Here is a 15,284-nt window from a genome sequence, read left to right on the forward strand (position 1 = left end):
GAAGATAATTTTCTTAGCCATGAGTATCATGTGGCTTTAGAACAAAATAGTAAGGATGTCTTGAAGCCTCTTTTACTAGAGTTTTTAAATACAACAGATCTGCTCATTTACCTAAACTAAGTGGCTTTCAGACTGGGGATAAAAAACTGATTATATGTCCTCTCTGATTCTCTTATGTACAGATTCCCACAATCATCTGTGAGAATGCAGATTATAATTGCAGAGATGAATGGAGAAATATGAAAATTGTGCAGAATCCCCCAATTTGGTGGCTACTGAATCGTTAAGTCATTCTGAAAATATTAAGTAGAAATCTGTGACAGACCCTGGATTAGAGCTCAGGGCAACAACTAGGGACAACCTGGCCCCCTCTCAATTTCATCATTGTGTAGTGGGGACAAAAGGACAAAGGGGATTGCTGCTGTTTGTAATTCATAAACCCTAAATGACACAGTTAAAATTTCTGTCTATTTTCTGCTTTGCCTCTCATATCTCGTCATCCCTAAAATCATTGCTGTCACTCCTAGATGTGTAACAATGTGACTGTGTCACAGAAGAGTATATTATCAGGGCTGAAATAGGCAACCACTTGTGTGGTGGGTCTTGACATGTGCCAATAGCTCCACTTATTTAAAAATAGCTTCCCCAACAGACATCTGTGAGGACTGCATGTCATACTTGAACTCATGCCCTGAAGTATAGTATTAAAACTTGAAAAGTTCCTTTGAACTGTAGTAGTTCCCAATGAATTCTGTGGAATATTCTTTCTCTAGGACACTGAGCTAAAAAGGAAGAGTTCCATATTTAAGCACATTACAGAAAAATCTGTACTCCAAGATATGTACAATGAGTATTAACATGGAAAGCTCTGGGCATAAAAGGCTTTAAGAAGTTTTGGATCTCCATAGTCTACCCATGGGACCCTTCTTACCATGGGGCTCTTGTTAACAGTGGGTAAGGTCCACAGCTTTGGGAGATGCTGCTTCCTCACATTGGGTGGCATCTGCAAAAGCAGAGAGTTAAGCCTCAAGGAAATGGAACAGCAGACAAGTAAAATTGAATGGAAGGCAGGGAGGAGAAGATGTTGGACCATGCATTCTCCTGGCAGCCTTCTGCCTTCAGTGTTGACTTTGTACATATTGCTGGGATAAATATCAGCCTGCAAAAATGGAGCAAAGTCTCATTCTCAGCTGCCTTATTGCTCAAGGAATTTTTAAGAGACAAGGGTGAAGGATTCCAACTGCAAACATATATACATGTGGGTGTAAGAAACATAAACAGAAAAGAGCACTTATGGGTAACAGAAGTACCAGCTGGGACTTTAGAACTGGGTGGTTTGTGTTTGCACATTTTTTTTAGTCCAGAGTAGTTCTTAGAGTACATAATCCATATGGTGTGTTTAAAATAGACCACATAGTCTGAAAATGGAGCTCCTGAGAAATTCACAGATAAAAATCTTAACTGTTATTTTCATATGTAAAAGCTGGAATCATCTTGTAAAGATAATTCAGGATGAAATATTTCCATTTCCATTTGAACGTAGAAGTATTTGGTTTTCATTGCAAAAAGTTCCAGCCAGAGCCTCCTATTAAAGTCACATGCTTGAATCCAGGCATTTTTGAAGTGTCTGTTATAACACTTCAGTATTTAGCTGGCAGGAAAATATATAAAGAGAAGATCTGAAATCAAATGTTCTAATAATGAGGCCTATGTGGGAACAGGGAAAGGTGACCTATAGAATTATAAGTGTGGAGGGTGCTTGACTTCTTGGCTTTATGATTTAAAAAATTCCAAGCCACTTTCAATTCTGTTCTTTGCTTAATAGCATTAATGAATTCCTGAGAACCATTAAATGAAAGAAATTTCCATTAGATTAAATAGATACTAAATAGATAAATACACAAATAGGTGTTATAAAGGTTTGTTGAAAGAACAAGGGGACAGTGACCAGAGGGGAGAGGGAAGGGAATTTAAGGGGAAAAAGGGGGAGGGATTTGGAGAAACAAATAGGAAGGACACAGGGATGATAACTAAGGGAGGTGGAAATGGGAGGGAGGTGGGGAGCACGGGGTGGAGGGGGCTGGGATGGGAGAAATAGACAAAAAACTGTACTTGAAAAATAAGTAAATAAAATTTAAAAATAAAATTACTTACCTTAAAAAAATAACTAAATAAAATTTAAAAAATAAAATTACTTACCTTAGAAAAAAAGAAAGTCATTTTTCTGACCCACTTTCCTTAATAATTTTTCAACCCTTTGAGGCTTATGGCTGCCTTATTCTCAAAATAAATTTACAAATAAAGTTGTAGGATAGAAATATGCTTTTGGGAAAACATAAACATTACATGTGATCGTGCTTCAAAATGTGAAGATGGCACATATGGTCACAACCATCAACCTGTTCAGGCCTCTTGCTTGGTGTAAGGACCAAGCAAAATTCTTTGGGTGTACATGAAATTTCAAACATGATATACATAAAATTTCTTCTATATTATTCTATTCTCTGAGTAAAGATTGTTGTGTGAAACAAATTTGTATGTCATTGCCTAAATTAATAATGTTGAAATGCCACTTCTTATAGTTCATTTAGTATGTTTTAGGGTTAAAAAGTTGATATTCTGGGAGAAAAAAATAATTTTTCTCAAAGTAATATAACTTTCAAAAGCCATTAAGGCAAAATAATTAACTGCATAGTTATTAACTAGTAAGTATCATATATTACTTATTCAGTCTGTATTATAATGATTTCCAGCTCACTTTAAAGAATTGTGAGGTACACTCAGTGGAAGGATTTTAATTTCAGATAAAAGGATGGGAAAAAATAACTTGCTCAGGGACTTTTATCAAGTTTATAGACTTACGATAAATTAGACAACATAACTTTACACTGCAGTTTGGGAAAGATTGATTCCAAACAAGTCAAGCAAAGAAAAATTAGTCTATTGGGAAAACCTCAGAATACTCTAACATAAGAGCAGAGCTTTTGTCCAGATTTGGCTGCTAACCAGCTCTGTGGCCTTGGAAAAGTCTCATAGCCTCTGGGAGCTTCTCTTTCCTCATTTGTAATAAAAGAGGAGTGGTTGCACTACATATTCATTAGTTCTTCCAGTATCCATGTTCTGGAAGTTAATAATGTTTTAGTCAGTCTCTTAAAGTAGAAAATGTAATACATGTGGGACTTTCAATTTAAAATGTCTCCGGTCATTGCAGAGTTATACCTGTACCTATGCCTATAATATGTATTTATAATAGAAAGAAAGAGGTTGATTTGAGCATTTTGGAATAAAATCTTTCTAAATCATTTCACACCACCTTCATTTATAGAAATTGTGGGACCCCACTGAGCCCAAAAGAATTTGAGAATTATATCAGGTTCACAAATGTAGAAACTAACAAACCATCCAGAACCTTGAATTGCAAACACATTCTAAATTGGAGTCAATAAATCACTACATATTGTCAACACCTACTATGTGCAATGCACTATGCTTGTTGCTTTTGTAATCATCTCTGGAGCAGTGTGGTGCCAGATCAGTGTTTCAGGAAATTAGTTGCTACTGAGTTTTTCTCAGAGTATTTCCAGAAGTTGGCTTAGTGCCACATGGGTGACTTTAAAGGTGACATATGCTAATTTATATTGACATAAAAATATAAAAACTGTACATTCAATGAAAGCAACCAAGTCAGAAAACCAAAATTCTGCTTATAAAATTTAAATCTCTTTTTAATTGGACTTATACTCCATGGTTCCAAAGAATGATAAATATTTTAGCTTTATTTTTTATTGAATTTATTGGGGTGACATTGGTTAATAAAAGTATATAGGTTTCTGGTGCATAATTCTATAATACATCATCTGTATATTGTATTGTGTGTTTACTACTGTAAGTCAAGTCTTCTTCTGTCACCACTTATCCCCCCGTCCACTTTAACTTTAAATCAGAGTGTCTCAGACTTGGCACTCTTGACGTATTGATCCAGGTAATTCTTGGTTATGGGGGCTGTCCCGTGCACTGTAGAATGTTTAGTAGCATTCCTGGCCTCTACCCACTAGATGTCCATGTTATGACAACCAAAAAATATTCCCACACATTGTCTAATGTCTCCTGGGGAAGGGGGGCAAAATTGCCCTGAGTTAAAACCACAGCTTTATAGCAAGATAAGTTGACAATTATATTACTGCACAAAATGTTCTTTTCTTGAAAATAATACATGTGACAAGTAAAATTAGTTTGATGCTAATTGAACCTTACCTTAAGTTCTCAGTGCTGCCATGCTATCTTCTATTTGTGAATAGAATTCAGTAGAGTTAATTTACTGCTCTTTTAAATTCATTGGCAACGTGGAGCTAATTCTTAAACATGGACTAAAAGCTGGTCAGGGAATCAAGAGTTAGTCCATGTATTAAATGGATGGAGGGAGATTATCACTGAAATTGAACAAAGAATAATTTTTTCCCTTGGAGTGGACCTAAGAAACTTAATTTATGTTGATGTTTCTTTTTTTCCTTAAGAATTGGAAGCAAGGAAAATAAATTCAGAACCCAAGAACATTTAAAAATTAATAAATCAAATTCATTTCTTCCATGCTTATTCCAGTTGTGAATGTCTTCACCAGATGATAATAGATAGACTTAAATCCCTCCTAGAAGGTCATAATGCTTTTGTCCAAGTACTTTATAATTGATGCAGGCTAGCAATATGTGAAACCATAGAGAGTCCTGAGGAGCTGGGGTATGTATGAGTATATTTTATAAACCAGTCTTGCAAGAAGCTGAGAGATCAAGTAATAATCTAAATGATATTGGAGCAGGTAATTTGGATCTAGATGGTCAGAGTAGAAGTGACGAGAGCAGATGAAAGGATTTGCTGATAAACCAAATGTGAATTTGAGAGGAGCCAAAGATGTCTCTGAGCTCCTTGGCCAAAGCATAAAGAAGGATGGGGCTGAAATTAGCTGAGGTGGAAAGACTATGAGCATTAAGATTGGCAGCAAATTGATATGTTACATTTGACATATTGGAATCCAATAATGGATGTCAAGCAAGCAGTTAAATTATAAGACTATGGAGTTTGGAAGAGAAGTCTGAGTTGGAGATATACTGCATACAGACATTATAGAAGGTTATATAAGTGGAAGAGATCCACTGAACAGTAATGTGGAAATGAAAAAAAGACAGAAGTGGTGGAAGGATTGAGTCCCAGGGCACACTGATAATAAAAACTCAGGTGCACAATAGCCAGAAGGTGCAAACAACCCTAGTGTCCATCAACAGGTAAAACAAATTGTCTACCCATACAATGGAGTATTATTCAGCCCTAAAAAGAAATTAAGTATTGACATATGGTATAACACAGATGGACCTCAAAACACTATTTTAAATTAAAGAAACCAAACACTGAAGGTTACATATTATATGGTCCATTTATATGAAATGGCCAGAATAGTTAAATCCATAGAAACAGAAAGCAGATTAATGGTTTCCAGGGACTAGGGGTTGGGAAGAATGTAGTGACTGCTTTGTGGGTATAAAGTTTCTTTTTGTGATGATAGAAACATTTGGAACTAGATAGAGGCCGTGGTTGTACAACATTGTGATTGTACTAAATGCCACTGAATTGTTCATTTTTAAATGGTTCATTTTATGTTATGTGAATTTCACCTTTATTTTTTAAAAGTCAGGAGATGAGAGCAGCAAGGAGCCTGAGAAGAAGTAGCCAGATGGGCAGAAGGAACAGCAGAATTGTGTGGTGTCCTGGCAGCCAGGTACAAAAAGTATTTCAAAGGGGGTAGAGTGATGAGCTTTATAAAATGCTAGCAAGCCAGGCATGATGAGGACTGAGAGCTGAGGTTGGATTTAGTAATGTGGAAGTAGCTAGTGAAACTTCAGTAGAACAGCCTTGATGAGTGATGGCTGCAAAATCTTCATCAGAGGAGCTTTAACAGATTGAGAGGCAGGAAATTGGAAATGGGAAGTAGAGACAACACTTTGAAGGACTCTTGTAAGAGGAAGTTGAGAAATGAGGCAGTATCTGGAGAAGAATTGGGTGATGGGAGAATTAACTGCATGTTTTGAAGGTGATTTTAAAACTTTGACTTATTCCTCTCTCCATCCTATAATTACTCAAGAGTTGCTGGCAGAGTTTACCATTGGAAAGGGAATACACTTGCAGACCAATCCATCAACCTACCCTACTACTATCACTTAGGGAAGCAATGCATTCAATTATAGAAGTGCAAGATGACTACATGACATTTGTGTACCTAAAGGGTACACAGCACACGTATGGGTATGTACTCTATTTACTGGCCCTGACTATGAAGAGTGAAAATATGAGATCTGTCCAGAAGGTATCCAGCCATATAATAAGAAAATAGAGATATTTATTGAAGAAGACACAAGAAACATACAAGGACAATGGTGCCTCAGTCCCCTTCAAAAGAGGCACCTGAGACCTCACATGGCTCTCCCAACTGCCATTAGCTGCCCCATCATATTTTTTCTGAATCTCATCAGTGGTCTGAAATCTCTTTCTGGTCAAAGAAAGGTGACTTTAGTTTTGGGAAAAGCCAGAAGTCTCAGGGTGCCAATCTGGGCTATAGAGGGTCTGGGTCCCCTGGGTGATTTGATGTTTCACCAAAATACTCTGTATAAGACATGATGCATGAGCAGGTGCATTGTCATGAGGAAGATGACAGTCACCAGCTGCCCATAGCTGCAACCTTCTGAATTGTCTGAATAGTTTCCATAGAAGAATGTTTAAGCTTAATGCAAAATTTGATGCAGATTTGTTGCTGTACACATGCTCAACAAATGGTGTCTATGGCCCCCATTGACTACTATAATGAAGTCCTCATTGTTCATTCATACTTCTGTATTCCAGTCCACTCTCCTAGGCTGCCAGGTTACATCAATGTCTTGCAAACCATCCTCATTATATTAACAATGGCCAAACTTTTTCTGGACAAACCTCATACAGTTTTTAAATTGTGTATCATGGTGCTTTTTTGGCATTTAACTGGATTCGGACAGGCTTGTTAATACTAGAAAATACTGCTACCTTGGCTGGTGTAGCTCAGTGGATTGAGCACAGGCCTGTGAACCAGAGGATCGCGGTTCAACTCTCAGGGCACATTCCTGGGTTGCAGGCCAGTTCTTAGCAGGGGACTCATGAGAGGCAACCATACATTGATATTTCTCTCCCTCTCTTCCTCCCTTCCCCTCTAAAAATAAATAAATTTTTTTAAAAAAATAAAATACTGCTGACTGTAAATAATAGCTGACAATAGATTAACATTTGTGCTGCAGAATGAAGTTGTATACAGAGTTTTCACTATGATTTGATCGGCCTGTTTAAGGACCCACCAAGGAAGAGCATAGCCATGAGCTAGTATAAGAAGCCAGCCTTGAATTGATCCACAAACCTAAATAGAACATGGTCCTAAAATGAGAGAGTGTAGGATTTGGAAAGGAAATTATCTTCAGCCTAGAAGCAGAGCTGAGTTGTTTTGCGTTGTGCAGGTTTGCATGTGAATGGGCTTTATAGTGAAATAAAGAAATTGTAGTAGTATAAAATGCATTGTAAAAGAGAAATCAAGCTCAGAATACACACAGTTCTTGAGAGGAGTTATGTTATAAATGACAAGAAATAAAGGAAGCAGTAGCTGGAGGGGGATTGGAATAAATATATATTTTAATAAAAGAAATGAGATTATTTGTAAAGATGAGTTTATTTGTTAAAGATGAGATAAATTTAACCTATTATTTTCTTCACTCATACTTCCTCAAAAATTAGTAGGTGATCCCTAACTGGTGTGGCTCAGTGGACTGAGTGCCAGCCTGTGAACCAAAGAATCATAGGTTTGATTCCCAATCAGAGCACATGCCTGGGTTATGGGCCAGGTCCCCAGTAGGGGGCATGTGAGAGGCAACCACACATTGATGTTTCTCTCCCTTTCTTTCTCCCTCTCTTCCCTTCTCCCTAAATATAACTACATAAAATCTTTGTAAAAAATTAGTAGGTGAATGTGCTAGCAAATTAGTATCTGTCACCTTTGCCTCGTAACACCATGTTAGGACAGCAGCTATCACCCTTTTCTTTTTCCCTTCATTTCAAAGGTTAAAAGTGTCAACATTTGTTTCTCAAAACAAATATGAGCACAGCTTTAAATATCTGCATTTCACAAATTTGTGAGTTTTCCCATGATCATTCCTCAAGTAAGAAGGGACGCAACTGCTGTGTCCATTGGCTAGGACAGTGGGTGGGAAAAGAGATAGCCGATATTGTGTGGCAAGGGGGAGCAGGAAAACTGATGAATTCTTTGGATAATTAATTAATTTCAGAAGTTTGTATAACAGCAAACTGCATGGACATGTTGTTAATGAGTACATAGGCCCAGTGTTAGGGACATCCTGAAGCCACTCTTTTTTCTAGGAGGAAAACACAAAGAACAGGATGCATGGGAGGCGATCCGCCAAACATCTGCATTTAATTTTTCCACTGCAGTGACCACCCAGGGGGCATCGGCTTCTTCCCAGGGAAACTCGATTACACCAGCATGAGGTACCTTAACTTCCTAGAGGAAAAATTATACCTTTGGTCAAGCAGAAAAATATGCTTTGGAAAGAGTTTCCCAAAGTGTTGCCCATGCTTCAAGTTTAAGGAGTTTTAGAGGAAAACTTTCTAAGCCCAGCATTTTCCCCTTTCTTGTCACTGGCAAGTTCTGGAGGAGGCAGGATAGTTGTGGGGCATTTACTCTCTGGTACATCAGTCAGCTGGGAGTTGATAAAATCTTGTTTTTTTGTGTGTCGAGTCTGCTGAAGTCATTATCACTTAAGACCAGAGTATACTAATTGTATGTTTTCTGGGAAGAATTTAGAACTATATTCCTTTAGGTCAGTGCTTCTCTCAGTCAACCAGAACTGGTCTCCAGGTGCTCATATGTGCCAACAATGTCCTTGAATAGGTCCAAGAAAAGCCATGATGGATTTGAAGAGAGACCCAAGTGATGTTCATGATACCTTGGGTGCCACTTACCATTCTAGAAAGCCTACCCTGCCAGCTACTCCACTTAACCCTTTATTTAAAAAAAATTGTATTCCCTTTACATTGGCATCAACATCTCCACACTGTATTCCTTATCTTCTTTGTGCAACAACACATTCTTTACCCATCTTTGTCCACTTGCATATTACAAGATTTACCTTTATTAGGTCTAATGCTGAGCCCAACTTTTCTTTTCATGACTTTGATTGAATTTATCTGCTTTAGTATTTCTTGTTTTTATAGTATTTCCTCCTGTTAGACTGTAGCACCAGAAGGCAGTGTCTTATTATTCCATTGCTTTTTAATTAAATGGTCACCTGCCCATTGTTATGCTTACACCATTGCCTTAAAGGTAGAATTCAAGGACCTTGTCTCTTTTGTCTTCAAGCCTATTGTCATGCCTAACATATAGTCACATTTTGTGAATGTACTTTGAATGAATGAGTGAATGAATGAATGGGATGAACTGGCAAAGTCATTTAGTATCTGACACAAGCTTTCCACACCAGCCTGGTGGAATTATGCTGCAGACTCTGATATCAGGCTACCTGGGTTTGAACTCTAGCTTCATCCTTTATTGAGTACTTATGGCCTTTCTCTGCCTTAGTTTCCTTATCTCTAAAGTGGGTGAACTATAATACCTACTTCTCAAGCACTGTAACAATTACTAGGAGTTAACAAGCAGCAAGAACTTCTCGTGGCATGCATTAAGACTATATAGGATTAACCATGTTTGAATCTCTTCACTCTGTGCCCCTCACTCTGGGTTTGAACCATGTCTGCTCTCATAGCCCATACTTTGAGGATGTCTTCCTGGAATATGGTTGCACCCTTTACTTATGTTCCACAACCTCTAGTTTAAAAATGTCCTTGTCGTCCACAGTTTGTGCGAGCTGCCTCAATCATGAGCATGGATGGTACCTCATCTATACCTCTGTCAAAATGCTTATTTTTTCATAACTGGCTGTTGTCTGTCCTTCCCACAAAAATGTGAACTCCTGTGGGTCAGGATACTCTTTTTCATGTGTAGATGCTTATTGGGGCCCATGAACAATACTGGACCTCCCCAAATGTCGGACATTGAGCAGTGTCTGGACCACAATGGCACTTCTGGGGAAGAATATATCCCTCTGTTTGACTCTGACTACGTTTTTGAGGCATTAACTGGATAAAACACTAAAGCAGCTTTCCTCCAGGAGTAACTAGAAGATTCAAAAGACTAAAGCTGAAAGATAATATGTGAATTACGAGGATCTGAAAGAATGCAAAAGCTAGCCAGGAACTTATCAAATTCCAAGTGCAGTAAATTAAATAAAACCAGAGGCTACTGAGAGAGACAGTTTTGAAACTGATATGGTTGGGTTGGTGGAAGGAGACAGCAGCCCAGTCTGCACTGTGTTGGTAACTTTTAGCAAGATTTTCAACCTTCGAAACTCCACTCAAACTCAGGGTGATGTTATTATATATGGTCCGTTATCAGAACCCCCATTTTCAGGGAAGAAACATTAAATATGTCCATCATGGGTACAGAGAAAAAACATCTTGTGCCCTAGGGTCAGGTACACAAGTTTGAAAGCCAGGATGGCTGAAATTTATTGATATCAGTATGTATTTTCTTAGTGCCTTTGGCCAAATTTTAAAATCTTTGGTTCATTACCCACCAGAGTATTTTGGTTTGGGTCATAAAGAGTACCATGTCTAGTGATATTTTTGTAGTAACTAAGGTGAAGAGCTATTTTTATCATTGTTAAAATCATTTATTAGAATTGACTCCAGAGCTGGATGTCTCCAGTTCAGATCCTAGCTCTACCACTTGAGGACCTTGGATGAGGTACTCTGACTCTTCAAGCTTCCAGATTTCATCTGTAAAATAGGTGGCCATTATTACGGTTGTTGTGAGGTAAACAGACAACAATGGTACCTTCGTGGATAGACACTGGATCCACAGGGCCTGCTAGCCTGCCATGGTCTCACCATGTTTCCAAGGCAAGTCAGAAACCTCTGTCAGGGACCTGTGTATATTTACTCTCTTAAAACATAATGTTGTCAGCTAAACAACAAAACAAACAAGCAAGCAGAAAAAAAAAAAAAAAGACACTGAAATAGAGAACAAGGGGATAGTGACCAGAGGGGAGAAGGAAGGGAAGTTAAGGGGAAAAAGGGGGAGGGATTTGGAGGAACAAATAGGAAGGACACAGGGACGAGAACTAAGGGGGGTGGAAATGGGAGGGAAGTGGGGAGCACGGGGTGGGGGAGGCTGGGATAGGAAAAATAGACAAAAAACTGTACTTGAAAAATAACTAAATAAAATTAATTTTAAAAAAACCATAATGTTGTCAAGAGACAAACAATACTTCCCCATATAGCTTTAGCCTGTTGTTTCTCTTATTAACAGTAGGGAGGTTGACCTCAACTAAAAGGTCCCCAGACCTAGAATATTTACAGTGTAATGGGATCATCCTCAACCTTGGCTTCCTGGTAGAATCTACTTAGAGCTTTGAACAAAGACCAGTGTCTGAGCCCCAGCCTAGACCAATTATGTCAGAATCTCTTGCAGGAGACATTAGGGCTTCAGTATATTTTTAAAGGTCTTCAGGTGCTTAGAGTGCATAGCCAAGGTTGAAAGGTTGAGAGGAAATATAATAATTGCTTGATGTGGTGGGAAGAACCTAGACAGTTCAAAACTAGACTGTTCACAACTAGGTTGATTAGCAGTTCCTCAAAGAGTTAAAGATAGAGTTACAATATGACCCTGCAATTCAACACCCAGGCATATATTCAAGAGAACTGAAAATATGTCAACACAAAAGACTTGAATGTAAATTTTTATAGCAGCATGATTCATAACAGCCAAAAAGTGGAAATAACCCAAATGTCCATCAATTGGTAAACAGATAAATGAAATGTGGTGTGTCCATGCAGTGGAATATTATTCAGCCATAAAAAAGAATGAGGTAGTGATTCATGCTACAACATGGATGAATGTGAAAATATGCTAATCAAAAGAAGCCAGACACAAAAGACAATATATTATGTGATTCCATTTATATGAAGTTTCCAAAATAGGCAAATCCACAAAGACAGGAAGCAGATAAGCAGTTTCCAAGGGAAAAGGGAGAAGGGGGACTAAGGAGTGACTAATAATGGATACAGGGCTTCTTTTTGGGGTGATGAAATTTTATAGTAATGATGATTTCACAGCCTTGTGAATATACTAAAAAACACTGAACTGTATGCTTTAAAAGACTGAATTTTATGGTATATGAATTTTATCTTTGAAAACCAGGTATAGTCCTTACTACTTATATGACATGGGAATTATTGAGACCATTTGACCCCCAAATGTCTCTCTTCTGTAATGGAGGAGGGCTCCCCTCAGGGAAGAGGGAAGGATGGAAGTCAATGCTGTTTGGGGGCCATTGTGCATGGTCTTCCCATACTACACAGGAGTGTGTTACTTCCTCCACTCCCTCTCTAAGTCTCAGAGAGAGGCCCCATGAGGACACTGAGGGACTAGTGCCTACAGGAGAATATGGAGCACCAGGGAAAAGGGTGAGAACTGACCAATCACCCTTCCCCAATTGGACTTCATTTTTATGAGCTCGTGCTGGTCTCAGGGAAGCCATGATGGATGTTAGGGGCTGAATGTGTCTCCCCAAACTAATATGTTGAAGCCCTAACCTCCCGATGTGGTGCTATGTGAGATGGGAGGTAATTAGGATTAGATGAAGTCATAAGGGTGAGAACCTCATGATAGAAAAAGTGCTTTTATAACAAGAGACACCAGAGAGATTGTTGTCTCTGTCATGTGAGGACACAAAAAGATGCAAGCCAGCAAGAAAGCCTTCTCCAGGAACCAAATTGGCTGGCACCTTGCTATTGGACTTCCAGCCTCCAGAACTGGAAAAAATAAATGTCTCTTGCTTAAGCCACCTAGTCTGTTATATTTTGTTTTGACAGTCCAAGCCAATCAAGGTACTGGAGTAGAATCAGGAATAGGTCTTTGGAGAGATGATACATTCATCAAAGTTCAAGTGTGTGAAACCTTCTGCTGCAATATCATGGCTAATAGGATGCATTTTTCTTTCTCAAAGTAGAGTATTGTTTTCCTTTTTATCCATATAGTTGTCATGACCTATAGAGGACATATAGATTAAAAGAAAACTGTGTTGTCTTTTTCTAAAATGGGAAGGCATACAACTAAAGGCTGCAAGATGTGATTATTTTCTTTATTGTGAAGTAGCCATGAGATGAGGTTCTGATTAGCTAAGGGGGTTGAATTTCTGATTTAATAAGGTGAAAGCAGCATAGTTGCTTAAGTCATCACCATATCTCCACTCAATTCTGGGCAACTCCCAAGCTTCATCTTTCAGTGTTTCCAATCTTCAGAACTTGAAACGAGAAATTAGAATTCTGGGAAAATTCATGAGTTATTTTCTATTTTGCATTATTGTTAAAATGTTTGAAATATTCTTTATTCTGTTTATTAATTATTACAGATATTAAAATTGTTTAATAGATAAGGTATTTTAAATTTAGTGTTATTTACAAAAATCGTATCCTATTGTAAACATCTAAACACTGGAAGTAATGGAAAATGTTATTGGGTAGAATCCAAATAATCTTATATTCAGATCTCTTTATTAGATTACCAATACTACTTAGAGTCATACATGGAAACTGTCAATTGGAGGACTTATTTTGCTTCAAAACTTGACATTTTTAATATCAGTTATATAATTCGTATGATGTAAACTATGCATATCAACTTACTAATATTTTATTGGCATTGAACACACATATATAACATGGTAACAGCTGAAAGGAAGGCTGAATGAAGGCATGGCCACTTTTCTGTTCTCCTGTCCCAGTTCCTGAAATGCTGATCTTGTTCTTTGACTCCGTGCATCAGTTTCCTACTCTTATTTTTGATTTTGCGTTAGTGGCTTTCATGAGGCCAGTTATATCTCTATGTTGATTGTTCAGTTTTAATTTTCAGAAGAGAATTAGAATACCTTTTCTCAATGTTTCAACTAATTTGGGGGGTTTTAGAAGCACATTAAAATTCGCTGAGAAATGCCAAGAGGGAATTGACACATGCAAGTGCTACTTATGGTAAGGCATGGCCTGGCTGTCTGGTGACTCCAGCTAGATGGGGCAGGCTGGGAGATGCTGGGACCTGGAGGGGAAAAAAGCATGCTTGCTGGGTGGGAGTAGCTCCTGGAGTACAAACCCAGCTTCCAAGGCTAGAAGAAATCCCATCCTGACAGGTGGTGATGGCCATGAGCATGCATCTGACAGACCTGTGACTACAGGGAGCAGAACTGATCAAGGGCCCCAGCTGCTGCACTCTGGAATCAAGGGTGGGGTTGTGCCCAAGCAGCCCACCCTCTGCTTGTTCCCTCCCAATGGCTAGATGATGAGGGGATATTAAGTCAGGCCCAACCCTGAGAGACACAGTACCCCTTTGGTAGATGCCTTTGGTTAAGATGCCCTGACAGCTTTCTCAGACCTTTTTAAAAAGGCTGAAGGGGGAAGCTAGAAGCTGCCACCTTCTCCTCTTCTCTACTTCATTGGGAGTCATTGAGCATTACAATCTGAATTCTCTACCAGCCTTCTCCATTTCTCATCCTAGTTCCTTTCACACAGGCATGTCTCTTAATGAAATCCTTGCACACTTTATCCTGTCTCAGCATTTACTTCTCAGAGAAAGTGAACTAGCGGACAAGTAGATTTCAGTACTCATCCATCATGGCTGCAGAAAGTAGGGGTCAGGATATCCAGTGGAGTGTCTGGCAAATGGGACATGTACATTGGCAATGAGGATTTTCAGCAATCTAAGCCAGCAGGCAGGCAGGAGATTTTAGTAATGTTCTTCTTTCCCGAATTCGTGGGTAGTAAGAGAGTACAATCTTCCACCACTCGAAAGCACCGAAAAGGAATGAAGACAGTAAATTGCTAAGGAGGCTGAGCTCATCCACTGTGGCCAGGAGGCCACAGGTGAGGCAGCCACAGTGGGAAAAAAAAAGAAGAAATCCAGTTATAAGACCTGGGGGCAAGATGAGAGCCAAAATGGCAGCCAAGCAAATAGGAAAGGATGTCCTAGATATTAAACCAGAATTTCATAAATCCTCCCAACAAAGATAAAGGTTGGTGTTGGTTCTAGAAACTAGCACAGGATTGAACCTTCAGTTATAAAGAATGACTTTTGTAGGAAGCTTGAGAGCTTAACCATG

General features: G+C 38.6%; 2 long non-coding RNA genes across 2 annotated transcripts in view; one reads left to right on the forward strand and one right to left on the reverse strand.

Moving 5' to 3' along the window:
• LOC128625952 (uncharacterized) overlaps positions 1-15,284 on the forward strand; it is a 259,328-nt gene that overhangs the window by 159,016 nt on the left and 85,028 nt on the right. The window lies entirely within an intron of this gene.
• LOC119058359 (uncharacterized) overlaps positions 1-15,284 on the reverse strand; it is a 77,396-nt gene that overhangs the window by 36,142 nt on the left and 25,970 nt on the right. The window lies entirely within an intron of this gene.

Source organism: Artibeus jamaicensis, unplaced genomic scaffold (genome assembly GCF_021234435.1).
Source record: "Artibeus jamaicensis isolate MK-2021 breed Jamaican fruit bat unplaced genomic scaffold, CSHL_Jam_final scaffold_1283, whole genome shotgun sequence".
NCBI classification, from domain to species: Eukaryota; Metazoa; Chordata; class Mammalia; order Chiroptera; family Phyllostomidae; genus Artibeus; species Artibeus jamaicensis.